General features: G+C 43.5%; 1 protein-coding gene across 11 annotated transcripts in view; it reads left to right on the top strand.

Annotated features, from left to right (window-relative positions):
• Positions 1-16,380, top strand: part of CRPPA (CDP-L-ribitol pyrophosphorylase A) — a 348,342-nt gene that overhangs the window by 211,263 nt on the left and 120,699 nt on the right. For 2 of the 11 annotated variants that reach the window (XR_007914091.2, XR_007914094.2), the window contains exons 10-11: positions 9,970-10,010; positions 10,692-10,754. The exons of 7 other annotated variants lie outside the window; for them this stretch is intronic. The gene's annotated coding sequence lies outside the window, so the exon portion shown is untranslated. Of the gene's footprint in view, positions 1-9,969; positions 16,228-16,380 lie in introns of all 11 variants that reach the window. 2 more of the 11 variants (XR_007914092.2, XR_011383047.1) reach the window with 2 other exon arrangements.

The raw sequence follows: 16,380 nt of genomic DNA, 5'->3' as shown, positions 1-16,380 counted from the left end.
CGGCCGTTTTGCTTTGTTTTTGATTGTTTTGAATGCTCATTGCACATCATCTTGAGGAAGTCAAAAGGTAGATTTCACTTGAGCAGAGGTTTCACAGCAAGAATCGTAGCAGGTCAATTAGGTGTTCAAAATGCATCGTTTTTCTTGTGTAGACTTTAGTAATGTTCACAGATACTTATTTTCCAGAAGTTAGCTAAGCTATAGCTAGTGTGGCCCTTGTGGTAAATTCATGAAAATAAGTTGTGACAGACAGGTGTTTCCTTCTGCTACCACGTGTGGCTGCTTTGGTGGGAGGCTCTGTCTTCTGGAACCCTGGGTTCGGCCCTGAGATTCCCTGCAGGTGGGTCTGTAGGTTTCACCTGAGAGAGCATCTGTGCCAAGATGCAGCAACAGCGCTGTCTCCTCTAGGCCTTTGTAAACGTCAAATCTCCTGAATAAAAGTACAGTGAAGAAAAATCAGTAAGTTCAGATAACCTACCAGGTTATAATTAAAAAAAAAAAAACTTCATGAGAATCACAGACATCAGTTTAGTAGGTCCCTGTGTTGCATATTTGTTGATTTTTTTTTTTTTTTGACAGGCAGAGTGGACAGTGAGAGAGAGAGACAGAGAGAGAAAGGTCTTCCTTTGCCGTTGGTTCACCCTCCAATGGCCGCCGCTGCAGCCGGCGCACCGCGCTGATCCGATGGCAGGAGCCAGGATCCAGGTGCTTTTCCTGGTCTCCCGTGGGGTGCAGGGCCCAAGCACCTGGGCCATCCTCCACTGCACTCCCTGGCCACAGCAGAGAGCTGGCCTGGAAGAGGGGCAACCGGGACAGAATCCAGCGCCCCGACCGGGACTAGAACCCGGTGTGCCGGCGCCGCAAGGTGGAGGATTAGCCTATTGAGCCACGGCGCCAGCCCATATTTGTTGATTTTAATGAGGGTTATGATGGAAGGGGAGGTTTTCTCCCCATGACCTTTCTGTTTTACTTTCAGTGCTAAATTTGAGTGTACATCATGCAAGTCTATGATTGATTGTCTTATTAAATATCCAGTGTTTGAGATGCACAGCTAAGGAGTGTGGACTCCTTGCCTTCACAAAGTTTTTATCACTTTATATTATTTGGATATTAAGTAGATTCAGATTAACATTGGCTAAAATTCAAATACTACGTATTTTCTGGTGCTTTAGATGAGATGCATACAAATTTTTTTTGGCCAAACTACCAATTTCATTAAAAATTTTATTTAAGAAGGAAAATGTAAGAATTTCAGATTCTAAGATTATAACTTAGGTAAATTGGCAATTTTTGAGATAGCAAATACATGCTTGACACAATTTGTTAAATAACATAAAAGTGTGAATTCTGACTTCATGCTTTAATTTTTAACCAGTTTTCTTGAAATTTTGAATGTAGTGATTTTTTTCCCTCAATAATATGTAGTCTATTAATAAGTATGTGGCAAATCTCTATGTGGTTTTATGGTAACATATAGATTTCAGCATTGTTCCTGAAAAAAATTTTATGATGATTTAAGCATTTTTTTTAAAAAATGCAGTGTGTATGTCAGTTTTGGCTACAGGTAACTAGAGGAAGAGGAAGGCAGAGTTGATTTTAAGCCACTTGAACAAATTGATGAACTACTTGGTTTATTGGTTGGGGACTTTTGATTATAAATTTCAGAATTGCAACACAGATTAATAACACTCACACAGCTGTGCAGTCCAAGGTTACGGCTTTAGGCTTCGTCAAACCCAGATGTAACAAGGGTAATATCGTCTCTTTTGTCTCTCTCCTCCTGTCTCATCCTGGTGGATTCTTTATTCTCAGATGGTTTTCTAAGTAGTACCAGGGTTAACGACCCACCACTCCCAGATGATATCCTATCAGCTTAGTCAACTCAGTGCAAAGAGTGTGCCCCTACCCCAAGATTTTCACTGAAAATCCTGATCACAGCTTCTGTGAGACCTGTTTCTAAAACACAGCCTTTATTTTCTGGTTCAATTACTGCAACCCAGATGGGAATTTTAAAAATTAAGCAGGCCTGTGTAATTTGCTCACACCTGGAACCCAGTGAGCCCCACCCAAACTGCATGGAGTTCATGGAGAAAGGCAGGGTGCCTTTCCTGCAGGACTGAGAACAGACACGATGCACATGATAGATCATTCTCTGTCACTATTTTCTGCAGTTTCCAGCTGTATTAATGAGTGAACTAAAGACAGTCAACATTTCTGTCCAAGTGATGGCAACTAGGGGTACCTACTGAGCATCTATGCAGAATGACAGGCAATCTTTCATCTGGCTTTAAAATATAGATGGCCATGGGGTCAGCATTGTGGTGTAGAGGGTAAAGCCGCCACCTATATTGCCGGCATCCCATATGGGCACTGGTTGGAGTCTGGCTGCTCCACTTCCAATCTAGCTCTCTGCTATGCCCTGGGAAATCAGTAGAAGATGGCCCAAGTCCTTGGGCCCCTGCACCTGCGTGGGAGACCTGGAAGAAGCTCCTGGCCCCTGGTTTCATATCGGCCCAGCTCCGGCCATTGCAGCCAACTGGGGAGTGAACCAGTGGATGGAAGACCTCTCTCTCTCTCTCTCTGCCTCTCCTTCTCTCTCTGTGAATTTTCTGACTTTCAAATAAATAAATAAATCAACCATGTTGCCAACCACAATAATCTTTAATCTCTTGTGAAATGCACAACCAATTGAATATTGTTAGAAAAATAGTTCGAATGTTTGGGAAGGATTAAAAATTGCTGCTACAGTAGTAATGCCTGTTAGTTTTCTCTTTACTCTAGTACGCTCCCTAAGTGAGGAAGGGAAGGCTGGGTCACACCAGAAGCAGTGTTCCTTATTTTTGTTGCATTGGAAAGAAGTCGGCTGGGAACCACTGTTCTGAATGTCAGTCCTGAAAATACAGTCTCTCCCCCTCCAAAATAAAATGCAAGTAGAGCTTTTGTATGTTGAGAGTGTTGTGTTGTGATGCCTAGCTTCACTTCTCTTCCTCATACTGGTTTTGCCCAGGTATGCTGCAGTTTGTGTTGAACGTGTGACCCTGCCTGTCTCCCCTTTGGGACTCAACCCCTTCACCCCCTAGACCTACCCTCCACGGCAACTTCACACCGTCCGGCACACCATGCTTTACTCACTGATGCTGAATGTCTCTGTCCTTCATCTAAAAGCTGAACTCAGCGAAGGTGCATTGCTTCTCCCTGGCTCACTGCTTTTATCTGCAGTACCCAAGTGGTGGTTGGCATAGATGAAGCCCTCAAACCCCCTTGTTGAGAGATGTGCACGAGATTTTTATGGAGTGAAAAAAAAGGAACAAATACACCTAAGCATTGTGAGACAGTCATAGGTTTGAGCAGTAGCTCTCCTTCTTCTAAGTACCATACCTCTCTGATGGTCGCTGTCTATGCTATAGCTATTGTATTCCTGAAAGCTTGTAAAACATGAACAGAATACAGTGGTTAAACCATATTTATGTTGGTTTAGGTTGAACTTATTGAGATGTAAAAGTTAATACATTCCAAATTGGAAGCCAATATTCATAAACGTGAGTGTAAAGTGATTGGCAGGGATTCAGAGATTATTATTAAAAATCTAACTGTAGTAATTTATTATATATTCAGAGTAAAAAAGAAAGATAATACTGTTGCAGTACTTGGAGAAAAGACATGATAAAATTCAGCACACAGCCTTGAAAAACTCCTAGCAAACTGGCGTTAGAATGAAAATTCCTTAACTTGATAAGAAATAACAGTTAAAGCAAGCATTAAAATTACTATGTTAGAAATATTATGTTTAAAATAAAAGCAAGAGGGGCACCATGGCGCACTAGGTTAATCCTCCGTCTGCGGCACCGGCATCCCATATAGGCACAGGGTTCTAGTCCTGGTTGCTCCTCTTCCAGTCCAGCTCTCTGCTGTGGCCCAGGAAGACAGTGGAGGATCACCCAAGTGCTTGGGCCCTGCACCTGCGTGGGAGACCAGGAGGAGGCACATGGCTCCTGGCTTTGGATCGGCGCAGCGCGCAGGCCGTAGTGGCCATTTCGGGGGTGAACCAACGGAAAAGGAAGACCTTTCTTTCTCTCTCTCTCTCAGTGTCTAAATCTGCCTGTCAAATAAAAAAAATAAAATCTTTAAAAAAATAAAAGCAAGAAAAGACTGGCCACAATAATATTTCTATTCAGTCTTTTAGTGGATACCCTAACTTGCACTGTTAGATAAGAGAGGGAAATAAAAGGTTTAAAGGACTGGTAAGTAAGAAACGATTCTATCGTAATTTATAAATTATGTGAGTGGTCTCCAAAATCCTGGAAAATGCATTTTTGTGCAAAACCTGTGTGCATTTCTCATTTTTTTAACTGAAATAAACTTATTTTTAATTTATTGTTCTATGAAATTTTTGAAATACCTTAGTATTTATCTGTATAGAAATGTTAACAAGCTACAGGCAAATTTTAAAATTTAAAGACTTAAAAAGTTTTACATATAGAATCCACTTGCTCATATACTTTAGTTTCAACAGAAAGGAAACAAGTTGTTAGAAGTTTCCAATGTTTTATTAAATAGACCTATGCTAAGGCGTGTGTGTGTGTGTGTGTGTGTGTGTATCCTTAATCTCCCCTTCCAGCCTACAGTATATATGATTATCATTTCAATTCATTTCCTTTCAGTGAATTTGACTACTCGGTATATCTAAATGTGTTTTGGAAGTACTTATCTTCTTCCTTAGACATAGCCCAAAAATACCAAGAGAAGAGGTTTAGATGAGAAAATAAAGGCAAATGAAAGAGCAAAGATAAAGGTTCTTTTTGGTTGGACGAACTGAGCGCTACCCTTCCATGGTGAACTGTGAAGCAATGTGTCTGTGTGCTGGCTGTTTCTGATTCAGGTTTATGGACGCTCTCTCGCCACGTTGTTGGGTGAACTTTTGTTGTCTGCTAGGTTTCCATCATTGCTTAAGGGAATTGGTGATTTGCCAGTTTATTAATCTTTCACAATGCTAGACATTTAACTGTACAAAATGCTTATACTTCGTATAAAAGCCTTGTGAGACTATTTTGAATTGTTTGCAAGCAAATTACTTTTTAAGAAATTTTAAGACATGAGACAGCTGCAGTTTAATTAATTGGCTGGTGTTTAGAAATCAAATGAGGCAGTTAGATTTTTATTGAATTTTTATGTGTCAGATCATTCTGGAGCTTCAAAAGTGATATGAATTTGAAGGAATATGAATGTCATGCAGAAAATATTTTAAATATATGTATATATACATACATATGTAGCCAGTTTCTAGGCACTCATGGTACATGTAGCTAATGTGATTAAATATTGCTCTTGATGTGGAAGAGCCATTTTTTGAAAGGCCACATAGATTCAAGGTTGCAGATTAATAATTCCAGTTGCCAGTGGGAGAGAATGCTCTTCAAAATCCATGCTGTCAAACAACTCATAGTCACGCTGGGGCATGAATTTAACAAACCACAGTGGTGAGGGCTGAATCATGTAGTGAGTAGGCAAACACAAGCTCTTTGCTTCTCACCTTAAGAACTCACATGAGCTGGCGGAAATGCATTTATTGTAGGGAACCACAGTGTCTGTGGGAGAAAGCCACTTGTTTTGGAAGTTTACAGACGTGAAGGCAATGGCTTTGGAGTAAGTCAGAGTGGAATGTCTGATGGACTCAGGCCCAAGAGACGCAGAGAAGCTGGAAACTTTCCAGAGACACCCCCAGTGAACTTGCCATAACGCAGTCTCTAGCCAGAACAAAATCCTTACTGTTGAGTGAGAACAAAATCCTTACTCAAGTTTCAGAAAAGTTAATATATGGTTTGAGCATATGCTTAGGAGCAATGCAAGGTCTGTGTGGAAACATGAGTCAAGAAAATTTTACTGTAATGGTAGCAAATTGAATTTGGTGGGTCTTTATAAATTACTGCGTTTTTAGGGGAGAGAGGACCCTCATTCTGCAGAGTTGGAAGATAAATGCTATACACACATGTGTGTGTTTAGAATCATTAGAAGACTCAAGGGCATTCAGTAGGTCTTTTATTTTTTTCTCACGCATTTTATTGGGAAAACTTTATACCATGAAGCTAATGTGAATTTTTTTAAAAGATTTTATTTATTTATTTGAGAGGTAGAGTTACAAACAATGAGAGGAAGAGACAGAGAGAAAGGTCTTCCTTCCGTTGGTTCACTCCCCAAATGGCCGCAACAGCTGGAGCTGCGCCGATCCAAAGCCAAAAGCCAGGAGCTTCTTCTAGGTCTCCCACACGAGTGTAGGGGCCCAAGCACTTGGGCCATCTTCCACTGTTTTCCCAGGCCCTAGCAGAGAACTGGATTGGAAGAGGAGCAGCTGGGACTAAAATCAGCACCCATATGGGATGCAGGCGGAGGATTAACCTATTGTACCACAGTATGGGCCCCACTAATGTAAATTTTTAAAATTAAGGTATTTGGGCATCGCTTTTACACAAATAAAAAGCACCATCACAGAGAAAAACCAACTTCTTTAGGTTCCACATATGAATGAGATCTGAGGTACTGGTCTTTTTGTATCTGGCTTATTTCATTTAACACAGTGACCCCAATTCCATCCTCTAATGAGAGAGGTTGGTTAAGTCAGTAGAAATAGATTTTATTTGGCAACCACCTGACCGCAGAGGTGAGGCCGATCACTGTTCTGGTGCCAGGCACCTGGAGTAGAGAAGATGGAGAGCAGACGCCCCATGAAAAATTGGAGTTGTACCAGTGTGAACAGGGACAGACCAGCTGTGTTTTCTGGAGAGGTCCACAGGGTGGGCATTTAGCTCAGTGGTTAAGATGCCTTGTGGCATCTTTCAGAATTCCTGGTTCCAGGTTCCAGCCCCGCTCCTGATTCCAGCTTCCTGCTAGTGTGCACCTGGGGAGGCAGCACGTGAGGGCTCAACTCCTTGATCCCTGCCACCCACATGGGAGTGTCAGATTGAGCCAGCTCTGGGCTTTGGCCTAGCTCAGTCCCAATTGTTTTCAGGCATTTGGAGAATGGATCAGCAGGTAGGAGATCTCTTTCTGCCTTTGAAATGAAATAAAATAGGAAGAAACTAGCTGTATGTTATTACTATTGTTATTTTTAAAAATTTATGTATTTGGAAGGCAGAGTTACACAGAGAGTGGGAGAAAGAGAAAGATCTTCACTCCCCAAAAGGCCACATAGCCAGAGCCGATCCAGACTGAAGCCAGGAGTCAGGAGCTCCATCAGGGTCTCCCACATGGGTGCAGGGGCACAAGCACTTGGGCCATCTTCTACTTTTCCCACGTGCACCAACAGGGAGCTGGATTGGAAGTGGAGCAGCTGGGACTGGAACCAAGGTTTTATGGGATACTGGAGCTGGAAGTGGTGTGGCTGAACTCACCATGCCACAGTGGCAGCCCCAGGAAATGGGCAGTTTGTAAGGACGGGAAGGGGGAAGGGGGAGGGTAGGGACGTTAGCATTATGTCTTTCCACTGGCAGTGGGAGGTTTAGACTCACCTCATTCCCTCTGATTACATTGCGGAAGAATGCCTCTCCGGGCACTGGGAAACACACCTGTGCTGTAGGAAACGCATCCCAAAGGGACAGAGGAAAAATTCACAGCTGTTTCTAGGGAATGCTGTAAGCATGGCAGCCAGGGACCATGAGCTAGAACAGTGGCCACTCCTCCTGCGGCTTCTGGGCTTCTGGGATTCGGTGTTGGGGAGGGGGTTGTCCCAGGGAGAGGGCTTTAGCCTCTGGGATTTATGTTAGAGTTTGACTGTCTCCGTGAAGAGTTTGGGATGGAGAGGTCACCTGTTGGGCATTCTTCAGTTCTCACCCCATATTATGTAAAACCAATGGGAAAATGACCAATTCTCCAAGACACAGTAAGGTATTATTAATGTGACATCCACAGATGTAAAGGACATTTGCCTTCCAGAATTGTAATCCCCCAACACACACACACACTTTATTTTTTGGTATATGAGACAGTGCTAGATTTTTTTTTTTTTTTTTTTTTTTTTTTGGATAGGCAGCAGTGAGAGAGAGAGTGAGACAGAGAGAGAGACAGAGAGAAAGGTCTTCCTTTTCCATTGGTTCACCCCCCACAAATGGCTGCTACGGCCCGGCATGCTGTGGCCGGCGTTCTGCGCTGATCCGAAGCCAGGAGCCATGTACTTCCTCCTGGTCTTCCACACAAGTGCAGGGCCCAAGCACTTGGGTCATCCTCCACTGCCCTCCCAGGCCACAGCAGAGAGCTGGACTGGAAAAGGAGCAACCGGGACAGAATCTGGCACCCCAACCGGGACTAGAACCCCGGGTGCTGGCACTGCAGGCAGAGGATTAGCCTAGTGAGCCATGGCGCCGGCCAGTGCTAGGGGTTTTAAATGCACATTTCCTTGTTTCTTAATTTCATTTGTGGAGAGAAGGTATTTCCATAGAGTTAAGCTGAAATCATGAACCATTGTCCAAAAGCGCCCCCTCCCTACCCGCACCCCGTCATGTCCCCGCTGTCAGCTCCTGTCAGGCCCAGGTGCGCCGTGTGGTTTCATAACTAGGTTCTCCCTCTCACCGCTCTCACCCTCCAGCACCCCACAGGTTCACAATGGTGCATTCATGAGGTAGGTGTGTCATGTTTACCCCTTTAACCTTATACGCTGTCTGACCAGGCTAGGGGTAGGTTTTTGCTTTTCTTTCCAAAAAGGTTTTTTCCCAACGATTGTTGTCAGATGAACAAAGCACCTGTTGTGATTCACTAAAACACGACCGTCAGCATTTGAGTAATCAGCAGGGTTTGCTTATTTTGTATATAAGATGATACATCATTAGGGTGTGAGAAGACATGTTGCTATGGAAACAGGAAGAAAGCCCCCAGTGATCTCGGCGGCTTCCCTGTCCTTGCTGGTGCGGGAAAATAACCCCAAGAGCAATTGCTGCTTTGTGATCAGAGAGCTTGGTGGGATGCCGAGGCTCTTTTGTTTCAGATGTGACTCAGCTCTGTCCCTCCGGGGTCTCAAACCCAGGCGTCGGGAAAGTTCAGCAGGCCTCGGAATCCAGGAACACCTCGCATTTCTCTGGAACACACGTGTGCTCTCTGTAGCCATTCCTCTGTGGTGCTAGCTTAGGATCACCGCAGTAACTCTGATCGTGTGCTTATTTTCTTCTGTCACGTTGTCTAGTTTAGTGACACTGTTAATTGAATGGTATTTGTTAAAATCAGTTATGGGGGAACAGGTGCTGTGGCATAGTAGGTAAAGCTGCTGCCTGTAGAGCTGGCATCCCATATGGGCACCGGTTCAAGTCCCGGCTGCTCTACTTCCAATCCGGCTCCCTGCTAATGTGCCTGGTAATGCAACAGAAGATGGCCCAAGTCACTGGGTCCCTGCACCCACATAAGAGACCCCGAGGAAACTCCTGGCTCCTGGTTTCAGATCAGCCCAGCTCTGGCCTTTGTGGCCATTTGGGGAATGAACCATTGGATGCAAGATCTGTCTCTCTCTCTCTCTCTCTGTCTCTTTCTCTCTGTGGCTCTACCTCTCAAATAAATAAATAAATATTTTAAAAAAATCAGATCCTTTAAAAATATAAAATCAGTCATTCGTAGAGTAGGGAAGCATGCAAATATTTTTTGAGCACGGTTACCACGCCCTTTGTTACGAGTTTCATTGAAACTTGAGAATTATCCAGTTGAAGTGGGTGATGATAGCTCTACCCTCCAGTGGTAAGGAAGCCAGGCCCTGAAACTGAGGATCTCCACATCCCATAAGCTAAGGAGGGGGACCACAGATGCACACCTGTGCTCACCTGATCAGTGAGGCTTTCGCAGAAGGACTTTACACAGTAAAAAACAAACTAGGTGTTTTATAAACACACATGGACCTATGTAGGCACAGACAGAAATTAGAAGCCCTGCTGTGTTACTAACATTTAGAGGGCTTTTGATGTTTACCTGAAAATCAAACTGGTTTGCATTCCTTTTCAGATTGTTTTGTGAACCAGGCTCCTCTCGTTGGTGTATTGGAGGTAGGACTCTGTTCGTCTTAGGGGGTGGCAGGGCCTCTCGCACCAGTGGTGGGACGTGGAGCAGAGAGAAATGAAGGAATTAGGCACGGGTGTGCTGGGGACCCAAGGACCAGTCTCTGTCATCAGTTGTGAGAAAGGAAAGAGGCTTTGAAATGGAATATCCATAGTTTGATGAGGAAGATCTGTTTTATAAGATTTATTAATTTTACATACTAGAAAGGCAGAGCGACAGAAAGTAAGGGAGTGACAGATCTTACTGTTCACTCCCCAAATGGCCACAACAGCCTAGGCTCAGCCAGGCTGATAGAGGAGCCAGGAACTCCATCCTTGTCTCCTGCATCCATGTTAGGGGCCCTGGCACTTGGGCTGTCCCGTGCCTTCCCGGGTGCATCAGCAGGGAACTGGAGCTGAACACATGGAGTAGCCAGAACTGGAACCAGCTGTCCGATAGGGGATACTGGCATCATTAGTTTCATCTGTGCCAGGCAACAGCTTGACAAAGCAGATTTGTGAATGCATTTGCTTGGACCCCTTGTCCTGGCCGGCAGGCAGCTGAGGATTCCCCAGGAGGTGGTCAGCTTGGTCCCCAAGGTGGGAGGCTGCAGAGGGCGCCAGGGCCCCATAGCTGTTTCCAGGTGCTGCCCACAGTAATTGGCTGATCTTAATTATCTTTGCCTACAGGCATCATTGTGTGCTTTACTTTGATTTGGATTGAGCTCCTAATTGTGTATTATAAAGAACATTGTAAGTAGTGTTTTTCATGCCTTTTTTAATTGACCTCCAGGTTTCTTAATAGGGGAGGAGTTGATAATGATGATCTTGCATCAGAAAGCCATCAGAAACCCACTCTTCCCTCTTAACTGACTCTTGACTCCCCACTGCCACCGCACCAAAGACAAAACACAAGAAGAAGAGAAAGATTTTAAACTCAACTTTGCCTAAATTTAGAAGGTTGCCTAGGTTTCATGGCAGTAGGGTGCATCCGACTGCTGTTCACTTGGGTCAGCTTTGTCTTTCTTAACCCCTTTCTCTTGATCCTTAAAGGAAAGCAAGAAAGTTTACCTTATACTCACACAACTCAGTGGATTATTATTATTTTTATTGACAGAAATGTTTTTTCTGCGACCTTTTCTCTTTTCTGATAGTGCCTTTGTGTTGATGTATTGTAGCTCTGTAACATGTTCCTTCGTTAAACACCTCATCATCGATGTTAGGGAAAGTTAAGAGGCAAAGCGATTTGGTTAGACACTGGATAAGGGAGTTTGAGACTTGGAAAATAAATAAAAAAGAAGAGTCTCTCTGTGTTGTATGCATACAAAACATCTTTGCGGCAGAGTGGGAGAAGTTTGCCCCTCAAGGATCTGATAAGCAGAATCAGTTTAGAGTTGTAGAAGGAACCAGAGATAAAAGTCTCATCCACTTGCAACAGTGTTGTGTTGGGAGAATTAAGAGCTCGGCCCACCCTCCCCAGTATCCTCCTCACAGTCTAAATTAGGTCTCTTCCAGGCCTAAGCAGCAGAGTGCTAAAGGGATTGAAGGGCCTCTGTCCTCTTATAGAACCCCCTGTCTGCTTGCTAATGACATTTTCTATGTGGGTAAACAGGTGTCTAATTCTACATCAAAGATGAAATGGCCAATTAGGCTAAAATTTTACCATCCATGTTTCCCATTTTATTTATTTATTTTTTAAGATTTATTTATTTTTGAAAGGCAGAGAGTTACAGAGAGGCAGAGAGAAAGAGAGAGAGAGGGAGAGAGAGACAGATCTTTCATCCACTGGTTCACTCCCCAGATGGCTTCAACAGCCGGAGGTTGGCTCATCTGAAGCCAGGATCCAGGAGCTTCTTCTAGGTCTTGCACATGGGCACAGGGGCCCAAGCACTTAGGCCATCTTCTACTGCTTTCCCAGGCTATAGCAGAGAGCTGGCTCGGAAGTGGAGCATCTGGGTCTCGAACTGGTGCCCATATGGGACATCGGCACTGCAAGTGGAGGCTTTACCTGCTATGCCACAGCCACAGCACCAGCCCCATGTTTCCCATTTTAAGGAAAGTCAACAGACTCCATCATATTAAAAAAAAAAATGATTGCTATTTGGTTGAAGGAGGAGAATGTTGGTGGAGATCAGGAGGGCCCAAGATTCCTGTGGAAGAGAGAGAGAGAATCCTGTGTGAGTGAAGCAGGCAGTGTTCAGTGAGTTTGCCCTGTTCAAACCCCAGAGTGCACACACACAGGGAAGTCGCACTCTGAGATATTTTGTCCTGCGCTGGTATAAGCAGTGCTGCAAATTTGCTGTGAGCTGCAGCTTGAACAATAGTGGAATTATATGTTAAATTTAAAGTTTTTAAATTTAAATTATTTAAAATTTTATTCTATGAAGATGTGGTTGAGAGGACAAGTATTTCATAAATTATAAACATAAGAGTTGTTTGGTGACACAAGCTTATTTTAGAAGTAACTTTCCACTGTGCTACATAGAATGCTAATTCCATAGTTTTTTTTTTTTTAAAGACTGATTTATTTATATGAAAGCCAGTGTTACGGGGGAGGGGGAGGGTTTCCATCTGCTAGTTCATGCCCCAGATGGCCACAATGGCCAGTGCGGGGCCAGCATGAAGCCAGGAGCTTCATCCACATCTCCCACATGAGTGGCAGGGGTCCAAACACTTAGGCCCTTCTCTGCTGCTTTCTGAAGGCGTTAGCAGGGAGCTGGATTAGAAGTGGAGAGCTGAGACACGAACCCATGCAATATGAGTTGCCAGTGTTGCAAGTGGCAGCTTTACCCTCTATGCCACAAAGCCAGTCCCATAATTCCATAGTTTTTATTATTATTATTATTATTATTTATTTATTTATTTTAGAGAGAAACAGAGAAAGAGGAGAGCTCCTATTCCTAGCTCACTCCCCAAATGTTTTCAATAGCTAAGGCTGGGCTGGAGCTGAAAGTGAGAGCTAGAAACTCAATCCTGGTCACTGTCTTGAGTAGGAACCCAGTGACTTGAGCCATCACCACTGCCTTCCATTATGCACATTAGCAAGAGTTTGGAATCAGTATTGATCCTGATACTCCAGTATGGGCTGCTAGCTTCTTAACCTGTCTCTTAATCATTGGGCTAAATGCATTCCCAAATTCTACAAGGTTTTAGCAAATGTTTCTTTCCAACGTTCCATAGTTAAGTAACTTCAGAAGATTATTGTTTTGTTAAATATATGGTCAATATACAAAAGTCAATTTTACTTTCATATATCAGCAACAAAAAAATGAAATTTAAGTTAAAAAATAAGTCACATTAGCATGATTAAATAGAAAAGATTTAGGAATATAAGTGTAGAAAAATGTTCAAAACCTTTATGCTTAAAATGACAAAATATCACTAAGAGGAATTTAATAGTATTAATAGTTCTGAAGTGAATGAAGATGTACAAGACCACTTCAGAAAGATCAAGGAAAAATGGAATTAAAAGATGAGTTTATTTTGGTGCCAAAAAGTTTTTTGAACTCTTTGCAGTTTTCAAAAAACATATTTTCCATGAACTTTTGGAAGATTCCATATCTATTGTGTTTATGGGTCGACAAGATGACAGTCTTCGACCAGTTAAACTATAATTAGATGCAGGCCTAGCCAAAATACCAACAAAGTTTATTTTGAAAAATGGCAAGCAGATTCCCAAATTTATGCGGAAATGCAAAGAGCACAGATTAGTTATAGCTTTTAAAAGAATAACAAAGATGGGTGACTCATGCTTACTGATTTATAGACTTGTCAGGCTGTAGAATCAAGCCTGTATAGAATTGGTTTAAGAAAGATAAATAGAGGAATTGAACAAAATAAACTTTTTAAAAAAGATTTATTTATTTATTTGAAAGGCAGAGTTATAGAGAGAGGGAGGAAGACCTTCTGTCCGCTGGCTCACTCCCCAAATGGCTACAACAGCCAGAGCTGGACCAATCTGAAGCCAAGTGCCAGGAGCTTCCTCTGGGTCTCCCACAAGAGTGCAGGGGCCCAAGTACTTGAGCCATCTTCTGCTGCTTTCCCAGGCCATTAGCAGAGAGCTGGATTGGAAGTAGACCAGCCAGGACTCGAACCTGGCATTGCAGGGAGCAGCTTTACCAGCTACACCCCAAAACAAAGTTTAAAAATAGACCCAACACATGTATTGTCAGTTGACTTAAAAATGTGGTTTTTATATATATAATGTTTATAATATATAAATATGAATATATAAAAGTAAATACATATATACACACACATACACACACACATACATATATAGCAGTTCCTATCTGCTGGTTCACTCCCAAAATTCGTTGGCCAAAACCTGAAGCAGACAACTCAGTCTGAGTCTCCCATGTGGGTGGCAGGAATGTAACTGATTGAGCTGTCAGCTTGCTGCCTCCAAGGTGTGCATTAGCACAAAACTACCATCAGGTGCGGAGCACGGTATGAAACCCAGGCACTCCCATATGGGTTACAGGCATCCCAGCTGCTGTCTGTGCCAAATGCCATCCCATAGTCAGAGGATATTTGATAAAAGTATTAAGATAATTCAGGGCTGGTGCCGCAGCTCAATAGGCTAATCCTCTGCCTTGTGGCACCGGCACACTGGGTTCTAGTCCCAGTCAGGGCGCTGGATTCTGTCCCGGTTGCCCCTCTTCCAGGCCAGCTCTCTGCTGTGGCCCAGGAGTGCAGTGGAGGATGGCCCAAGTGCTTGGGCCCTGCACCCCATGAGAGACCAGGAGAAGCACCTGGCTCCTGCCATCGGATTGGCGCGGTGTGCAGGCCGCAGCGCGCCGGCTGCGGCGGCCACTGGAGGGTGAACCAATGGCAAAGGAAGACCTTTCTCTCTGTCTCTCTCTCTCACTGTCCACTCTGCCTGTCAAAAAAATAAATAAAAAAAAAAGATAATTCAGAAGGGAAAGAACAAAACATTGAATCAATTATTGCAGAACAATGGGAAACATTTCTTAGAAATGCCAACTTTCACCTTTCATCTAATGCAAAAATAAATTCAAGATGATCAGAAACCTAAACATAAGAATTAAAAGTCAAATTTGCAGATAACAGAACGATGGTGTTGAATCTCTAACACAACCCACTGAGCAGCAGAGGCCACTTGTGAAAGGTTGTATTCCGTACTATTCCTTTATAGGAAGTTCTAGACCAGGAAACTGATACAGTGAATAAACACCGAGAAACTGGAGAAAGGCAAGAAGGATGGTGGACATGCTCTGTGTGTTAATGGGGGTGGGGATGTTTACTTTCTGTATGTACTTGTCAAGACTCACTGAGCTTATCCTTACAAGGTGCATTCTGCATTAAGTGTGTAAATTCTGCCTCAGTGAGCACAAGCGTTGGACTGGGCACAGCGCTGGCACGTCTCGCCTGTGTTGTTTCCCACACTTTGGCTGCTTCAGAACTCTGCACCAGCCGGAGTTCTTTAGAGGGAGAGAGACTGAGAAGGAAAGAGAGAGACTGATGCTGGATTAGGAGAACTGGAAAGTCTGTCTAGGGCAGGTGAGCAGGCTGGAAACTCAGGCGGGATTTCCATAATGCAGCCTTGAGGCTGAGAGCCATCTTTGTGCAACCTCACTGACTGCTGTGGAGGCCTTCACCTGACTGGACGAGGCCCACCTGTGTAATGCAGGGTGCTCTCCTTTACCTGCTGTCTGCTGACTGTGAATGTCAGCCTTGTCTAAGACATCTTCACAGTCACATCCAGAATGATGTCAAACCAAACTACTAGGAACCATATTCTATCCAAGTTGACACATAAAATTACCCAATTGTATCTATGACTGCGAGAAGTCTTACCTCACTGGGGAGTCTGAAGACAGTTGAGAGAAAGAAACATTGTAAAATGGAGCAGCCTGGCTTATCATTTGTAATTAACTATAGCTTGTCTTTATAATGAAACTATGGATCACATCAGAGGAATGGGCTCTACCTAAAGCCCCACCCCACCCCCATTAACACACAGAGCATGTCCACCATCCTTCTTGTCTTTCTCCAGTTTTTCGGTGTTTATTCACTGTATCAGTTCCCTGGCCTAGACTTTCATATAAAGGAATAGTACAGAATATAGCCTTTCACAAGTGGCCTCTGCTGCTCAGTGCATTGTGTTAGAAATCCAACAGCACTGTGTCTCTGTAAATTTGACTTTTAATTCTTATGTTTAGGTTTCTGATCATCTTGAACTTATTTTTACATTAGATGAAAGGTGACATTTCTTTTTTCTTTTTCTTTTCTTTTTTTTTTTTTTGACAGGCAGAGTGGAAGTGAGAGAGAGAGAGAGAAAGGTCTTCCTTTGCCGTTGGTTCGCCCTCCAATGGCCACCGCGGCTGGCGCGCTGCGGCCGGCGCACCGCGCTGAT

The sequence above is a fragment of the Oryctolagus cuniculus genome, chromosome 16, assembly GCF_964237555.1.
Source record: "Oryctolagus cuniculus chromosome 16, mOryCun1.1, whole genome shotgun sequence".
NCBI classification, from domain to species: domain Eukaryota; kingdom Metazoa; phylum Chordata; class Mammalia; order Lagomorpha; family Leporidae; genus Oryctolagus; species Oryctolagus cuniculus.
The sequence above is the reverse complement of the archived record's forward strand: the minus strand, read 5'-3'. Positions and strand labels throughout refer to the sequence as shown.